This window comes from Haliotis rubra, unplaced genomic scaffold (assembly GCF_003918875.1).
Source record: "Haliotis rubra isolate DU_JTF1 unplaced genomic scaffold, ASM391887v1 Scf110, whole genome shotgun sequence".
NCBI classification, from domain to species: domain Eukaryota; kingdom Metazoa; phylum Mollusca; class Gastropoda; order Lepetellida; family Haliotidae; genus Haliotis; species Haliotis rubra.
The window spans coordinates 1,033,729-1,049,732 of NW_025765004.1; the positions used below are offsets into that span (position 1 = coordinate 1,033,729).

Sequence of the window (16,004 nt, forward strand, 5' to 3'; positions counted from 1 at the left end):
TTAAAATCAGAAGGCAGAGGCGATTCCGATGTATGGTTTAACTCCATAATTGCTGTTGCCTGAGGCACAGAGAATATGTATTTGCTTATACCCTCTTTAGTTACGACGACAAAGATAACTGGTATATAAACACGTGTCACAATATTTGCAGTAGGTAGTTGTTACTAGCATACAGTTATTTTTGTCTCTGTTTTTCCCGAAAATCTTTAAAAAGTAATGAATAATTGATGGGCGTGTTTCATTAACAATCGTTAAGTAATCAGCTGTCGTCCTCGCTGCGTTTATGGCACGCCTCCCCGAAAGGTACAATGGTGTGAGTGTTACTGTTATTTCATGGCCTGTGAATTCGTCTGCAAACGGTACATGCTATATAGTGAAGTTTACTGTTATGACCCGCTATAACGATGTAAACAAATGCATGCTCGCTTTGGGCGCAGACATTTTGGTTCATAGTTCACGGGATTTTGGTTCAGACAAACGAAAACACGAGCGGCGATTGGCCAACGACACCTGAGGCCAGAGTTTGCGAGAAGTGGAGCGAGACTTGGCAGCTCAGTGCGCGAAAACATTTCAAATGCGTTCATAGTAGTGAGGGGCCAAGAAGTTTTCGCCTCGAAGATATCAAGTCTGTTTTGTGAGTTCCCCGCGCGTTTCCAAAGGAAACTCTATGAGGATATAGGAGATAACATTTTCTACAAAAATGGCGCGGGGGACTTTTATTATTGGACTGTTATTCCTGTTTGGATTATGCGGTAAGTGAACGTCTGCTCTCTGTGCATAGATTCGTCTGCTATACGCTAGATTTGACACATGTGCCGCCGGGGGCAGTGTGTAATTCCTTAGCCCTCGAGTCCTACTTGTATTGTATTGGGGAATAATCAATGCCTCTTCACGCTTTGTTGACTCGTAACAAGGTATGGGGAGTAGTGGTACAGAGGACACTACATTAATCCGAAACCTACACTTTCAAATTGCAAAGTGAGGTTGTCTTACTTTCAATAGAGTCCGTGTATGAATCGTAGTACTATGATGGTTTACCTTGTGAATGAAGTAGAGTATTGTAGCATCGCGGCGTGTTTGCACTGCGTATAGATTATGAAAGGGGCGGAGGAACTATGAAACTGAAGCATATGGAAATTACTTCCATGTTTTCGTGGAGTTATATCAGTGTGCTCAACAGGCAAATATTTTGTATACGAACTAAAGACAGTGAGTAGTTAATTGATTGATTCAGACTGGTGTATGCATCTCCAATCACGCAAGCCGGTCAATAAAAGACCAGTTCATTGAGATCAAGTCGAGCATTGTTCAGACACATAAGCAACGAACGTGGAAATGGTTTCCGTACGGAATGTCGCCGTAGGTGCAGGCTGTATAGAGAGGTCAGGCCGCGGGATTCCAAACTCTGTTCCGTGGCACTGTAGAAACCCGAGCCTTGGGTCAGAAGCCGTGATACCAGTAGGTTTTGTACAGTTCCTCCCGCATATCAAGCACTTCCGATGCTGATTTAGCACCCACCTATTCGGACTAACTGGCATATGCCCTAAAAAACCTTATTGACAATCTCGACAACCAACCAGGCCGATGTGAAAACGAAGGCTCCGAGAAAGTTTAGTGAATGTCGTGTTGTTTTTCAACGGATGAAGATATCAATTTTCAGTAAAAACTCCCCAGACGTAAAAAGAAGTCGACGGTCAGATAACGGTTTCAGAATCTCGCATAGCGCCGAAATATTATCGCCAACCTCAAAGAGAGTTTGGGCAGAAAGTGTTATTGTATGCAGGTCTGCTTTTAGGCTTTACCAGCTCTTGCCATGGTATGCGAGGCGAGAAGTCACTCGTAACAGCACTAAAATAAACTTCTCCTGTCTAACTAGAAGCAGACATTCTGCCAATTATGTTTACATGTATATTTCGCGGATATATAGCAGCCTTCACCAGAATAGTAGCCAGAGGAATTACATAGATTTAGGTTAATGTTTTCCGCGCTCATCTCATCAAAATTACCCCACAACTCATGCAGTGTGTTCAATACATCACAGTTAACATTGTGTGTTAATAAATCAAACATGCGTATTATCACGAAATTCCATTTTATTGACTTTTCCAATATAAAACATTTTGATTCGATACAAATTAATAAAGCAGACATATGCTGGTATTAAATGTTCTTATTGACCAAATTGAATGTTTAATATCTTCTGTTTACATGCTTGCTTAAAGCATGTTAGGTCCTAATGCATTAGAAAAGTATTGTTTGAGTCTGGAGGTGTTTTTACAAGGCTATTGAAAGTACATAATTTACATGTGATATGAGAACATTTCTTTTGTTAGTTGAGATTACAAGATACTGTTTAAAGTGTATTTCCTTGCATCTTTTGAAAATGTATATTTTCTTATCTGTAATAGGAAAAACCAGAAAGGATGGCTGTATCACTTCTTATTCATCAGAATGTTATATTTTATGCTTAACTTCATTTTTTAAATTGTCTTTTGTCTCAGTAAATCAGTTCAAATTTTTCTTATACCTGAAACTTAGCATTCAAGGGGAACATAAAAAAATAAATGAAAATGCTTAAATAGTTGCAAAATTAATATCACTTGTTTGCTGTAACAATGAAACCCACAGTTCTTTCTTGTCTCATCAAGGGGCTGCTGAATACATCAACTGATGGATACAAATTGTGCATAGGTGCATGGCAGGCCTAAACCCTCTCGCACATGACCTCATGATGAACGTAAATAAATTGAATCCAGATAATACCATTTCTATGAAGTGTGTGGCTGTCATCAGTCTAATGTACAAGTATTTGTTGCTCCTGATAGACATGCCACTCCAGACATAACCCATACAGTTGGGTAGACCACAGAACACAGCAAGCGATTAGAAGAGCAAGGTAATACATACCTGATGAACATTAGCAAACAATGAAAGGAGCCGTTGATGTGTTTATCACTCACTCTATTCTATAAATCATACATTCACTGTTTTTTCCTCTTGTCTGAGAAGCACAAGGGCAGAGTGGTGCAGTTGCCTTCACTATTTGCAGCTAGAGTTTATACAGAGCCGACTGAATACAAAATCTGTAGCATTGGGAGGGTATTATTCAAGAAGAAAGGTCATATTATAAGAAACTGTTAGAAATACCTGAAACCATGTACGTTTTGCAAATGGAAATGGTGAGTTGTACATGGTTTCAGGTATTTCAGATCAGAATGGGCAATGTTACCACAGATTTGGTTGATATGGGTTCTTATCATCATTTGTTTTTGCAACATTTTAGAACAGTGATGTTATCTAGAACAGATTAGGGGCTGAATGTACACATTAGGCATATACAGTCTGTACAATGTTATTTAACTGCAAATGTCTTTCCATTTTTGGGGTGCATTTTTTATGTTATCTATCTGCCAATAAATACACTAGGAATCTCTCTCTGCCTATTCTTGGAAGCATTGTGTGATGTAGTTAGACTTTAGAACAAAGTCTTTCAGGGAAACACTCCCTGAAACAGGAGAGATTTCTATCTGGGCTCTGGTTACATGGAACCACAACTTGGTGAATTTCATCAAAGCCAATGTTCCTATATAACTGCAGATATGAGGATAGACCAAGATGTTATCAGTCCTCTCAGCTAGTTGCCCCTCTCCTGTTTCTGGTATTGAGGTATTATTGTGTGTTTCTTATCAGAATGTGTTTGTTTTGCGGTGGTTGTGCAAGGTGTAACGCTCTGGCTTCCCTGCCTTTGCCATGTTCCATGCCACGCAAGACCTGACAAAAGTCGCTCCTTTTACACATGCAGGGTTGGTTTATACAGAGACAGCACAGAACCTCTTTGAAGTTTGGCGTGTTCAGATCTCAGAAATCAGATTGTCTTCAAATCTTGCAAAAGAGACACCTTTCAATATATTCAAATATAGCTATGTAATAAATCAACACTAATAATTTATGATGGTTATCACTGTCTGACTCATAAAAGATAAGTGTAAGAATCCCCAGAGTGATGATAGGACGTCAGTTTTTTATGTCACTGAAATATCCAGTACTCAAAACACATGGTTAGAAGCAGAAAATATTTCACCAGACTCCTGACGAACAAATAAATATCCTACATAAGTCTATTACATAGTTTGTGCATGGTTTGAAAAGTGACAGTTGAAAAGAGTGTTTAATGTTTATTTTCATGAATATTACCAGAGACCATATACCAATATACGGTCTCTGATATTACTGATTATTATACCAGGTCATGTGGAAGAATGTTAAGTTTGACATGTAATTGTGTATAATGGCTTGTCCCTTACATTTCTGTTGAAGGCTGCTAAAATGATATAATGTTCAACAACACAAGAAACTGGTGGACTATGTCAGTGTGTGTTTGGAATGTGTGTGTATGTGGGGCCAGTGTCCCCTTAGGGTCCAGTAGAGCTGTGTTTGGAATGTGTGTGTATGTGGGGCCAGTGTCCCCTTAGGGTCCAGTAGAGCTGTGTTTGGAATGTGTGTGTATGTGGGGCCAGTGTCCCATTAGGGTCCAGTAGATCTGTGTTTGGAATGTGGGGCCAGTGTCCCCTTAGGGTCCAGTAGAGCTGTGTTTGGAATGTGTGTGTATGTGGGGCCAGTGTCCCCTTAGGGTCCAGTAGATCTGTGTTTGGAATGTGTGTGTATGTGGGTCCAGTGTCCCCTTAGGGTCCAGTAGAGCTGTGTTTGGAATGTGTGTGCATGTGGGGCCAGTGTCCCTTTAGGGTCCAGTAGAGTGTGTGTTTGCCCAGATGTCAGAGGAGGTTGGTGTGGGTGATGAAAGGGATGGGACTCCATGCCCTGCTGACCTCCCCTATAGTTCTACTTCATACCTTGTGGCAAAGGTATGCAGAGTCACACCCCTCCACTCCATCACCTCCCTCATGAATTATCTCCATATAAGCTATGCCATTAATATTCATCTCATGTGGGACCCAGCAGAATGCTGAGATATTTACTGTTGCAGTCTGTCATGTTGGGGTGTTTTAGCAGTGTAGTTAGTTGGCTGATGTTGGTGAATATCTGGGCAGCACTCCCCTGTGTGCAAGTCTTTTCCCTCCCTCCCCCTCCCAGCTGTTGACTCTTATCCCTTTCTCCCCCAACCACCCCTTCCCCCAATGCAACAGCTTGGGATTTCAGAGGTTATTATGTTCTCATGCAATGTGTTAGAAAGTGGCCATCTGACCTGAACAGAATGGCTTTATTGCATCTTTGAAATTCTGTCTGATGGCATACTTTAAATGGCAAGACCTCTGATGTTGTGGTTGAGTGGTCCCAAGCCTGTGAACTATTATGCATTTTGAGAATGCTTTATTGGTGTTGACAGTTTAGCCATGATTCAGTGATCTCCAGCCGGCACAGAGCTAAGGCCACAACAGTTGTAGTCAGTTCAGGACCGACTTTAATGGTGCTCAACCATGACAACAAACTTACTGTGTTCCAAAACATTGTCAAATAACACATGGATCATGTGGACTTATAAACACAAAGTCAGAGCAGTCACTTTTCAAATTTCTTCTGACAATGTAGGTTATGTGTGCTATTGAATATGCATGGGCCATATTTTAATCACTCCTTAACTTGTGACCATCTGGAAAAATACTGATCTTAAGTGAATAATATAAAATTCCACAACACATTTGAAAACTTCAGACTATAAGTGTTTATGTAACATGAACAAAATGTATACAGTGTTGCAAATATATATGGAGCTGTATTCATAAATATGAATGAGGAATAATAACATCTAGTGAGCATTGTAGTGTAGTGAGGGGCACACATGACGATTCTGGGTGGATGGTCAGCATTGTGGTGATGGGTATGCCCAACAATTGAGGGTGGATGGGCTGCATTGTGGTGATGGGTATGCCCAACAATTGAGGGTGGATGGGCTGCATTGTGGTGATGGGTATGCCCGACAATTTAGGATGGATGGGCTGCATTGTGGTGATGGGTATGCCCAACTATTCAGGGTGGATGGTCAGCATTGTGGTGATGGGTATGCCCAACAATTCAGGGTGGGTGGTCAGCATTGTGGTGAGGGGTATGCCCAACTATTCAGGGTGGATGGTCAGCATTGTGGTGATGGGTATGCCCAACAATTCAGGGTGGGTGGTCAGCATTGTGGTGGTGGGTGGTCAGCATTGTGGTGATGGGTATGCCCAACAATTCTGGGTGGATGGTCAGCATTGTGGTGATGGGTATGCCCAACAATTCAGGGTGGATGGTCAGCATTGTGGTGATGGGTATGCCCAACAATTCAGGGTGGATGGGCTGCATTGTGTGGAGGGGTATGACCAACAATTCTGGGTGGATGGGCAGCATTGTGTTGAGGGGTATGACCAACAATTGAGGGTGGATGGGCTGCATTGTGGTGAGGGGTATGACCAACAATTCTGGGTGGATGGTTAGCATTGTGGTGTAGTGAGAGGCCTTGGACAGTTCATTTATTCTTATTTGCCCTGATGTAAGACCACTTGGCCTCCTTATCAACAGAGACAGTCCCCGCAAGATATGTCAGGAATTGATAATAGTTTGGGATGTGTGTTTGCCTTGTCTGACTTGGGAGAATCAGATATTGATCTGAATGTGTCAAAAATAAAATCTTTTTCATTTTTGTTGGGAGTGACCAGAAATGCAGGATTCCATCTGTGCTTGGATGAAAAATATAGATTATAGATGGACTGGTATGAAAATATGCAGATTGTTTGAGTTAAACGCTTGGATCCCTTTGAAGATTATTGCCATTGATTCTAGTCATATCTTCTGTTACTCTGAAAGTGACTGTTTCTATCAACTTAAGTAGAAGCTGATGTGTTATGTAATTGAATACAAATATTGGCCAGTGTCTCCCAGTAAACATGCGTTGTCCAGTTAGATGATTGACTAGTGTCATGGATGAATTGGTGAAGATGTTATGACATATCATTCAAGATCAAAGCTTGGTTCAGTCAGAGGTTCAGATATTGATCAAACATTGTAACATTTCAAAATATTATGGCACACTTTATAACAATATTTCTTGCTATCTCATGTTAAGAAGCTGTAACTGAATCAGGAATGCATTGTAGCTGTTCTTTATAAATAACATACAAGTGTCTGACTGAGCAGCTGCGGTGAAGTATATTGTTGGGCCTAGATAATAGCTTCTGATATCCTCGCAAGCAGCACACCTGTTATGACATTAGATGTGCATGCTCCAGTGAGTGATACGGTAATTGTAACCTCAGATATTTTTGTGTATAAGCATTATAATAATAGAACAACTGTTTAGATTGTTCTAAACTGCTTCACCTAGAAAGCGCGACCATGTAGGTATATGTCTCCCTTTGGTGTGTTGTATGTATAGTAAATGAAGTAGTAGAGATGGGCAGTGATATCTTGTGTCATGTGTAATGCACAATATGGAGGGAAGGAAGTTATTGTAGGCAGTGTGTAGATGGCTGTGTAGTGAGTGACTACATGTCCATTCAGCAGTATTGTCACACTCTGTACACTCAGCTGTAGATATGTCCCATACAGCTGTTGTCACACCCTGTCCAGTCAGCTGTTGTCACACCCTGTACAGTCAGCAGTTGTCACATCCTGTACAGTCAGCAGTTGTCACATCCTGTACAGTCAGCAGTTGTCACACCCTGTACAGTCAGCAGTTGTCACGTCCTGTAAAGTCAGCTGTTGTTATACCCTGTACAGTCAGCAGTTGTCACATCCTGTACAGTCAGCTGTTGTCACACCCTGTCCAGTCAGCTGTTGTCACACCCTGTCCAGTCAGCTGTTGTCACATCCTGTACAGTCAGCTGTTGTCACACCCTGTACAGTCAGCTGTTGTCATATCCTGTACAGTCAGCTGTTGTCACATCCTGTACAGTCAGCTGTTGATATACCCTGTACAGTTACATCCTTAGGTGTTCCCCTGTACTGTCTACTGTAGGTGTACCTTGTACTGTCAGCAGTAGGTGTACCTTGTATTGTCAGCTGTTGGTGTACCGTGTACTGTCAACTGTAGGCGTACCTTGTACTGTCAGCTGTAGGTGTACCTTGTACTGTCAACTGTAGGTGTACCCTGTACTGTCAGCTGTAGGTGTACCTTGTATTGTCAGCCTGTACTGTCAACTTTAGATGTACCTTGTACTGTCAGCTGTAGGTGTACCTTGTACTGTCAGCTGTAGGTGTACCTTGTACTGTCAACTGTAGGTGTACCTTGTACTGTCAGCTGTAGGTGTACCTTGTACTGTCAGCTGTAGGTGTACCTTGTACTGTCAGCTGTAGGTGTACCTTGTATTGTCAGCTGTAGGTGTACCTTGTACTGTCAACTGTAGGTGTACCTTGTACTGTCAGCTGTAGGTGTTCCCCTGTACTGTCAACTGTAGGTGTACCTTGTACTGTCAACTGTAGGTGTACCTTGTATTGTCAGCTGTAGGTGTACCTTGTACTGTCAACTTTAGATGTACCTTGTACTGTCAGCTGTAGGTGTACCTTGTACTGTCAACTTTAGATGTACCTTGTACTGTCAGCTGTAGGTGTACCTTGTATTGTCAGCTGTAGGTGTGCCCTGTACTATCAACTGTAGGTGTGCCTTGTACTATCAGCTGTAGGTGTGCCTTGTACTGTCAGCTGTAGGTGTGCCCTGTACTATCAACTGTAGGTGTGCCTTGTACTATCAGCTGTAGGTGTGCCTTGTACTGTCAGCTGTAGGCATGCCCTGTACTATCAGCTGTAGGTGTGCCTTGTACTATCAGCTGTAGGCATGTCACTGTACTATCAGCTGTAGGCATGCCCTGTACTGTCAGCTGTAGGTGTGCCTTGTACTGTCAGCTGTAGGTGTGCCTTGTACTGTCAGCTGTAGGCATACCCTGTACTGTCAGCTGTAGGTGTGCCTTGTACTGTCAGCTGTGGGTGTGCCTTGTACTGTCAGCTGTAGGTGTGCCTTGTACTATCAGCTGTAGGTGTGCCTTGTACTGTCAGCTGTAGGTGTGCCTTGTACTGTCAGCTGTAGGTGTGCCTTGTACTATCAGCTGTAGGTGTGCCTCGTACAGTCAGCTGTAGGTGTGCCTTGTACTGTCAGCTGTAGGTGTGCATCTGTACTGTCAGCTGTAGGCTTGCCTTGTACTGTTTGCTGTAGGTGTGCCCTGTACTGTTAGCTGTAGGTGTGCCTCGTACAGTCAGCTGTAGGTGTGCCCTGTACTGTCAGCTATAGGTGTGCCCTTTACAGTCATACTGTGTACATTGATGTCGTTGTCAGTGTCTGTTCCAACTGTCATTGCTATCTATCACAACCCTGATCGGTAACCACCCTGTCAATAATTTACTCCTTCAGTTATTGAATAATATTGGCTGGCCAACCAGGTGGCGGTGAGGATTGGACTTTTCTTGCTTATTTATACCTCAGTGTCTTGTAAACAGCTTGGTAAAGTCATTGTTTTGATGTAGATATTCCAGGACATATGTTAATACCATTGATGGAGGTCAGTTATGTATCAAGACATTGTGGCACAAGTATTGTGAAGTCATGTACACATCCAGACAAATTGTGGCACAAGTTTTGTGAAGTCATGTATGGATACAAAATGGCATGAGTGTGTATTGTATGAGTTCCCCTCCCTTGTTCAGCCATGTTGAGTCTTTTGTATATGTTTTTGGCTGAGCCTGTAATCTATCTTTTTACCTCTTAGCATAGAGATATATGTTGGAAATTGATTTTAGATTATCAAGAGAAATTAGATTGCAGGAAGTAATGAAGTTCATTGTGAAGCAATGAACATCCCCTTGCTATGGTTAATGAATCCCATGTTGATAATTGACTTGGGCTGTTATTCCCTGGACAACTTTTGAAAGCCATGATCCTCAAATGTACAATTTGGCAGACACATTCAATGCTATTCTGTTTGTGATATTGATGGAAACTTCAATGTCATACTTCCCATCCGTACAGCTCTCTAAGATCATGATACTTTGAAGATTGCTAATTATTTCAAACTAATCATTACTTTAATGGTTTTGAAGTTAGTATCTTGTTGTTAAAGTTGTTAGAAGATGGCTTACATCCAACAAACCACATTGAATCAACAGAGATACAGGTCATGGCATCCCTGATCCAACACAGCTCACTGACATCAAAGGCCCCTGTAGTGTGGCCTCATGATCTCAAACGTTCCCCCCACAAGACCAGCATGCAGGGTCTAGCTCCAGCCTTCCACCCAGCTCTTGGTTGTTTCGTTGTTTGGTTGGTTGGTTAAGCATTCCTCACCATTTGAGTACAGTGACATCTTCCAGTTTTCCTGCCCTAGCCATTTAGTTGAGATCTTAGATATATCTCTGATATGCTGCATGACAGTCCTTTAGAACAAATGACTAGCTAATGTTACCGAGTGATGGCAATACACATGTTAGTGTCCTATCACCTTTACCACAGAAATAATGATGGACCTGTGGAGCATTTAGGGACATACTTTAAACTCTTGAAAGAAACCTCATACCAGTGATGACTGATTAATGGCAAAGATATTTACAATAAAAGATGCAAAACCATTGACATTTTAGATGTCTAATTGAATTTAGGGTTTTCCAGTAGAGAGCAAACACATTGAAAGCTAGTAGTTAACAGAGGTGCCATGGAGCATCACTGTTGTAATGACTGTCTTCAACATAATCAGAAAAAGGAAATTATCAGTGAATTATATAAAAGGGGGAGTGGGGAGGGTTATTTCAACATAATTTAAACTTTATATGTTTCAGAAGGATGAATTATTTAATTGGGATTAATTTAACATGGAAATCATAGTAGAAACTGTCTGTGAAAAGCATTAGAGAGAGTCTCTGTGGAGAGATTGTCTTGTCTGGAGGTGGAGCTAGTCTCCAGGCCGTGCCAGCTGGACCAGCAAGCCAGGCAGGCACCGTACTCCCTTGCATGCCAGGCTTGCCTTGGGACACTGCCACCTAATTTTTAGAAGACATTATGGCTTTGTGAACGATTATTGCTTTTGTCATTATTTCTAAGAGATGGCTGTTTGAGATAGCTTGAAACCTGCATCAATTTCTCTATTTAATATATGTATGCACATACAGCACAACGCAAAAAGTTCCTCATACAGAAGCCAAGTAAAGCTTTAAGTTAGTGAAGTAATTGACCAATTACCTCGTGGTCTCTTTCCTTACACAGATGAAGTAATGAGGTCAAAGTTGAGAAAGCTTTCTAATCCGCATTGATATCCCCACCAGTCCATCCATGCTGTGTCATGGTAACTTGCAGCTTCTCTGCAACATCCATCCATGCTGTGTCATGGTAACTTGCAGCTTCTCTGCAACATCCACCCATGCTGTGTCATGGTAACTTGCAGCTTCTCTGCAACATCCATCCATGCTGTGTCATGGTAACTTGCAGCTTCTCTGCAACATCCATCCATGCTGTGTCATGGTAACTTGCAGCTTCTCTGCAACATCCATCCATGCTGTGTCATGGTAACTTGCAGCTTCTCTGCAACATCCACCCATGCTGTGTCATGGTAACTTGCAGCTTCTCTGCAACATCCATCCATGCTGTATCATGGTAACTTGCAGCTTCTCTGCAACATCCATCCATGCTGTATCATGGTAACTTGCAGCTTCTCTGCAACATCCATCCATGCTGTATCATGGTAACTTGCAGCTTCTCTGCAACATCCATCCATGCTGTATCATGGTAACTTGCAGCTTCTCTGCAACATCCATCCATGCTGTATCATGGTAACTTGCAGCTTCTCTGCAACATCCATCCATGTTGTATCATGGTAACTTGCTTCTCTGCAACATCCATCCATGCTGTGTCATGGTAACTTGCAGCTTCTCTGCAACATCCACCCATGCTGTGTCATGGTAACTTGCAGCTTCTCTGCAACATCCATCCATGCTGTATCATGGTAACTTGCAGCTTCTCTGCAACATCCATCCATGCTGTATCATGGTAACTTGCAGCTTCTCTGCAACATCCATCCATGCTGTGTCATGGTAACTTGCAGCTTCTCTGCAACATCCATCCATGCTGTATCATGGTAACTTGCAGCTTCTCTGCAACATCCATCCATGCTGTATCATGGTAACTTGCAGCTTCTCTGCAACATCCATCCATGCTGTGTCATGGTAACTTGCAGCTTCTCTGCAACACAAAAGGAACATGTGTTGTCACAGCTTTATTCATTGCATCTACATTTTTGTGATGTTTTTTTAAAGGAGGGCCCTAGAAGTGGACACCTCATGTGGATAAATAGGACCTCAGTGATTCTGGGATATGATCATGGCATAAAACTGAAAAATGTAGCTAATTATCCTGACTACAAGGACCCCATAGCAGCTGGTAATACTTTTGTAGGTGTGCAGCAGTAAGGGGCAGCTACCGGGGGCAACTGCACATTACAATAATATTTCCATAGTTAAGATACTTAAACTTTACGATTGCAAGGGTAAGGTACCAGTACTTGCAAGTTACATTTTTGGGATCGTCCATGATCTAGTGGACAGCATCTGCCCGGAGAGTAAGAGGTCATGCTTTAATCTTTAGGTTACATCATGCTTCAAGTACTGCTTCTTACCCTGGATGGCATGATGGGAATGATTAAACAAGGATTAGATGACACAACTGTACTGTGACCTTGACACAAGATGTCTTTCTTTTATTGGACAGACATTAGAAATATGTGTCAATACCCTTAAGACAGACCTGTGGGCAATCTTAAGGCAGGTACTTCTGATAGAAATTGGATATGTATTGACAAACAAAATCCGAATGAATGTCACTTAGCACTGTGTATTTTGTAAATTGGTAATGGTATTTCTACATCTACATCATAAATGCCGTTAATGTCTGTAGGGTTGCACAGCATTGATGTTGGTATTTAACTTTGACATGTATGTATTGCCATCAGGACATGGTCAGTTGCAGTACAGCATTAGTTTGATATACTGAAACACCCTTAAGGGCCCTTGTAGCAATGGCTTGTGACTCATGGTAGTAGCAATGTGATTGTTGTTATTATTCATGAAAGCTTCATAAGATAAACAAGTGAGAGAGTTGAAACTTTCTATAGAAGATAATAACCCAAAGAAAGTACTAGTGTTATTGTATTGTCATCACTTCTCAACTTTGGTTGTTGAAATTGATGAGGCAGAATTATCCTGTTTTTATCCTCAAACTTCCAACCCAAATGTTTTACTTGTTGCCATCAATGTTCTTTGACTATTACACTGAGGTCTTGCGATCTTCCAGGAGCCAGCACTCCATTTTATACTTCTAGTTGTTTTCCAAGGATGGTTGCAATATCACTGCAGCATGTGAGCATAAACATATAACATGGAATGTACCAGACATCTTTGTCTGACCTTCCAATGGTGGTTCACATCTGGAGGAAAAAACTGTTCAGTGGCAAACTATATGAATACTAAGAAACACCAGTTTTCTATTCCACAAGTTGAAAATACTACATTTGTTTTACCAAGTTGAATCTGTAAGTAGCCTGCCACCTTGTCTGGACCAGAAAAAAGGAGCCAGGAAACAAATTTTAACTTTCTTGACTTGATAACTTCAATTTGCTCAACATCTGAGGACTGTACGGGCTTATTTTAAAGGAAATAAACTGTCTCATTTGGGGGGAAAAAACTGAATATATATGTTGTATTTCTGAGAGAAGAAAAAAGTTGAGTTATGTAGATTTTGTAAGTGACCCTAGAAGACAAGAGAGTGTGACTTGTATGTGTGGTGCAAGGTTCTGGATTGCTATGGGCACCAGATGCCTGGGGATACCAATATGTTTGTAGACAGCTGGTTCAACAGATTGGATTTACTGTGTTCACATGCTCTGTCATCTTTACTGTTATAGACTCACTTTTTACTGGATTCTGTCTCTAATACTGTCAGAGACAAGTTTTTCTGGTCGTTTTTAAGTGGGAGTGAAGGAGGTTCAAAACCATTAATCTACCGAGTAGTGTCGTGAGTGGACATTGACAAGGCTGGCAGTCATCAGGTAACACATCTTCAGGAAGGTTTCCCACATGCATGTGCACCATGGAACATGATCATATGTACACAGTGGATGTGTATTAGGTGATCTTATAGTCATGACTGGACTACATTTCAGATGTTAACTGCTTTGGTACCACTCAGTGTATATGCTACAAGGACTGAGTATACTTGGCCTGGCAACACTGTGACTGAGGACAGCTGACAGGATGCTACCAAATGGCTGTTAGATTCTCTCTGACTGCGAAGGTACCAACCAGTGACCATAGGATAAACTATGGCTGACTAGCCTTCGTGCAAGGCCTGAGCAGCAGCTAGTTGATAGCTACACGCTTCATTAGGCTGACCTTCAGCTACTTCATACCTACTATCTTTTTAAGGCCAACCTTCAGCTTCTTGATGGCAAAACTTCATTAGGTCGACATACCACTTCTGGATAGCTACACACTTCATAAGGCGGACGTACAGCTTCTTGATAGCTACACACTTGTTATGGGATTTCTGGCTATCACTACTGACTTGCTATATGAACAGGCTGCTCTGTCTCATTTAGTCGCTATAATTATCTTTCTCTTTAGTCAAGTATTTCATCCACCAGTCATAATGATATTTGATGCAGTAATTGGTGAACGTGTATAATTGACTAAAACTGCCATTTTACTGGTAATTGTTGCTGGTGTAGATTACAAAGTAGGAATATTATAGTGGAAGGGTCAGACAGTTAATACTATGGAAAGGTCAGGTTATTTATCTGTTGTTTTGTAGCTGGCTATGACATGTGTCTAATTCTTGATGCAAGTGATAGGGGCATGCTCCATTAGGACTGATGCTGATGTGTTTGATTGGTTTCAGTATGGACAGCTTGCTGGAAAGGTTAGCTTGCAGCGTGTTGCTAGATGTCACATGTGACATAAATTTTGAAAGCATGTTTTAAAGCATCCAAATGCCAGACGGTCAACTAACAGATAAAGAGAAGCAGATATCAAATAGTTGGAAAGTCAAAACATTTGCTCAGCAACGGAGCTCCACCATTTTTGGTGACATTTAATTCCAGCAAATCTACAAGCCTCAAATGTATGCAAATACGTCCTTTTGGCAATAATAACCTGTAGCAACCAACCTTCCTAGGAGAAATAATCTTCATGCATACTTCATCTGTGCCATCAGACAGGAGAGTTTATTTTGTTTGAAAGTGTTGTGTAGTGTAAGCATCAATGTGTTGGTATGTAGTGGAGTGTGAGAGGGGTTGAGGCAGAGGAGAGATGGGGCCTGATAAGGCAGCACAAGAGCTGCAGCACATTTCCTACAGCCAGGAGGTGATCGACAGACCCTTGTGGAACTGCAGCTTAGAATGTCAAGATCTACCATAGATAAGCAGAGTCAAAATGAAAATTTGTACCCCATTTATAATTAGTCATGTGAGAAATATATAGTCTGTCCTACAGAATTTCCTTCATGTCCTATACAAGGTGCAACAGGAGGTCCAGTTCTCATGCAGGCTGGAGGAGCTGGTGAAAGGAAGCATTTGTGTGATAGCCAATTAATAGGGAGACAGTATGGGCTGTGTTTGTGATCACTGCATATTATGCTTGGCAGGGAATCACTTGCAGCGATAAATTCCAAGAACAAAAACCAAAATGTATTTCGGTTTCTAGACTTATTATGTACAGCAGCATGTGAAGAAGATACAAGTCTCATTTTGAAATTGGTGCAAGGCAAACTATTTATATGACATAAATTCGTTACCAATAAGTGGATGTAGTTTACCTCAGGGACTGCGTTATCAGAAATATATTTCAAAAATTGTATTTAGTTATCATAATACACCTGTATTTCCTTTTCATTTTGAACTAATTAACAAAATATAAAAACATTAGGTATTGAATAATATATTCTTTGTACATAAACTTCTTTAGTTCAAAAGTGTGGACATTCTAAAATAGTGTTATGTTCATCTCCTAAAGATTTTTTAGCTTATTTGAAATACCAGCCATCTCTC

At 41.4% G+C, this 16,004-nt stretch overlaps 1 long non-coding RNA gene across 2 annotated transcripts in view; it reads left to right on the forward strand.

Moving 5' to 3' along the window:
• Positions 1-525: 525 nt before the first annotated feature.
• The window catches only part of LOC124286533, a 105,904-nt gene continuing 90,425 nt past the window's right edge, over positions 526-16,004 (forward strand). For both annotated transcript variants that reach the window (XR_006901059.1, XR_006901058.1), the window contains exon 1: positions 526-752. This is a non-coding gene — a long non-coding RNA (uncharacterized LOC124286533). The remainder of the gene's footprint in view (positions 753-16,004) is intronic.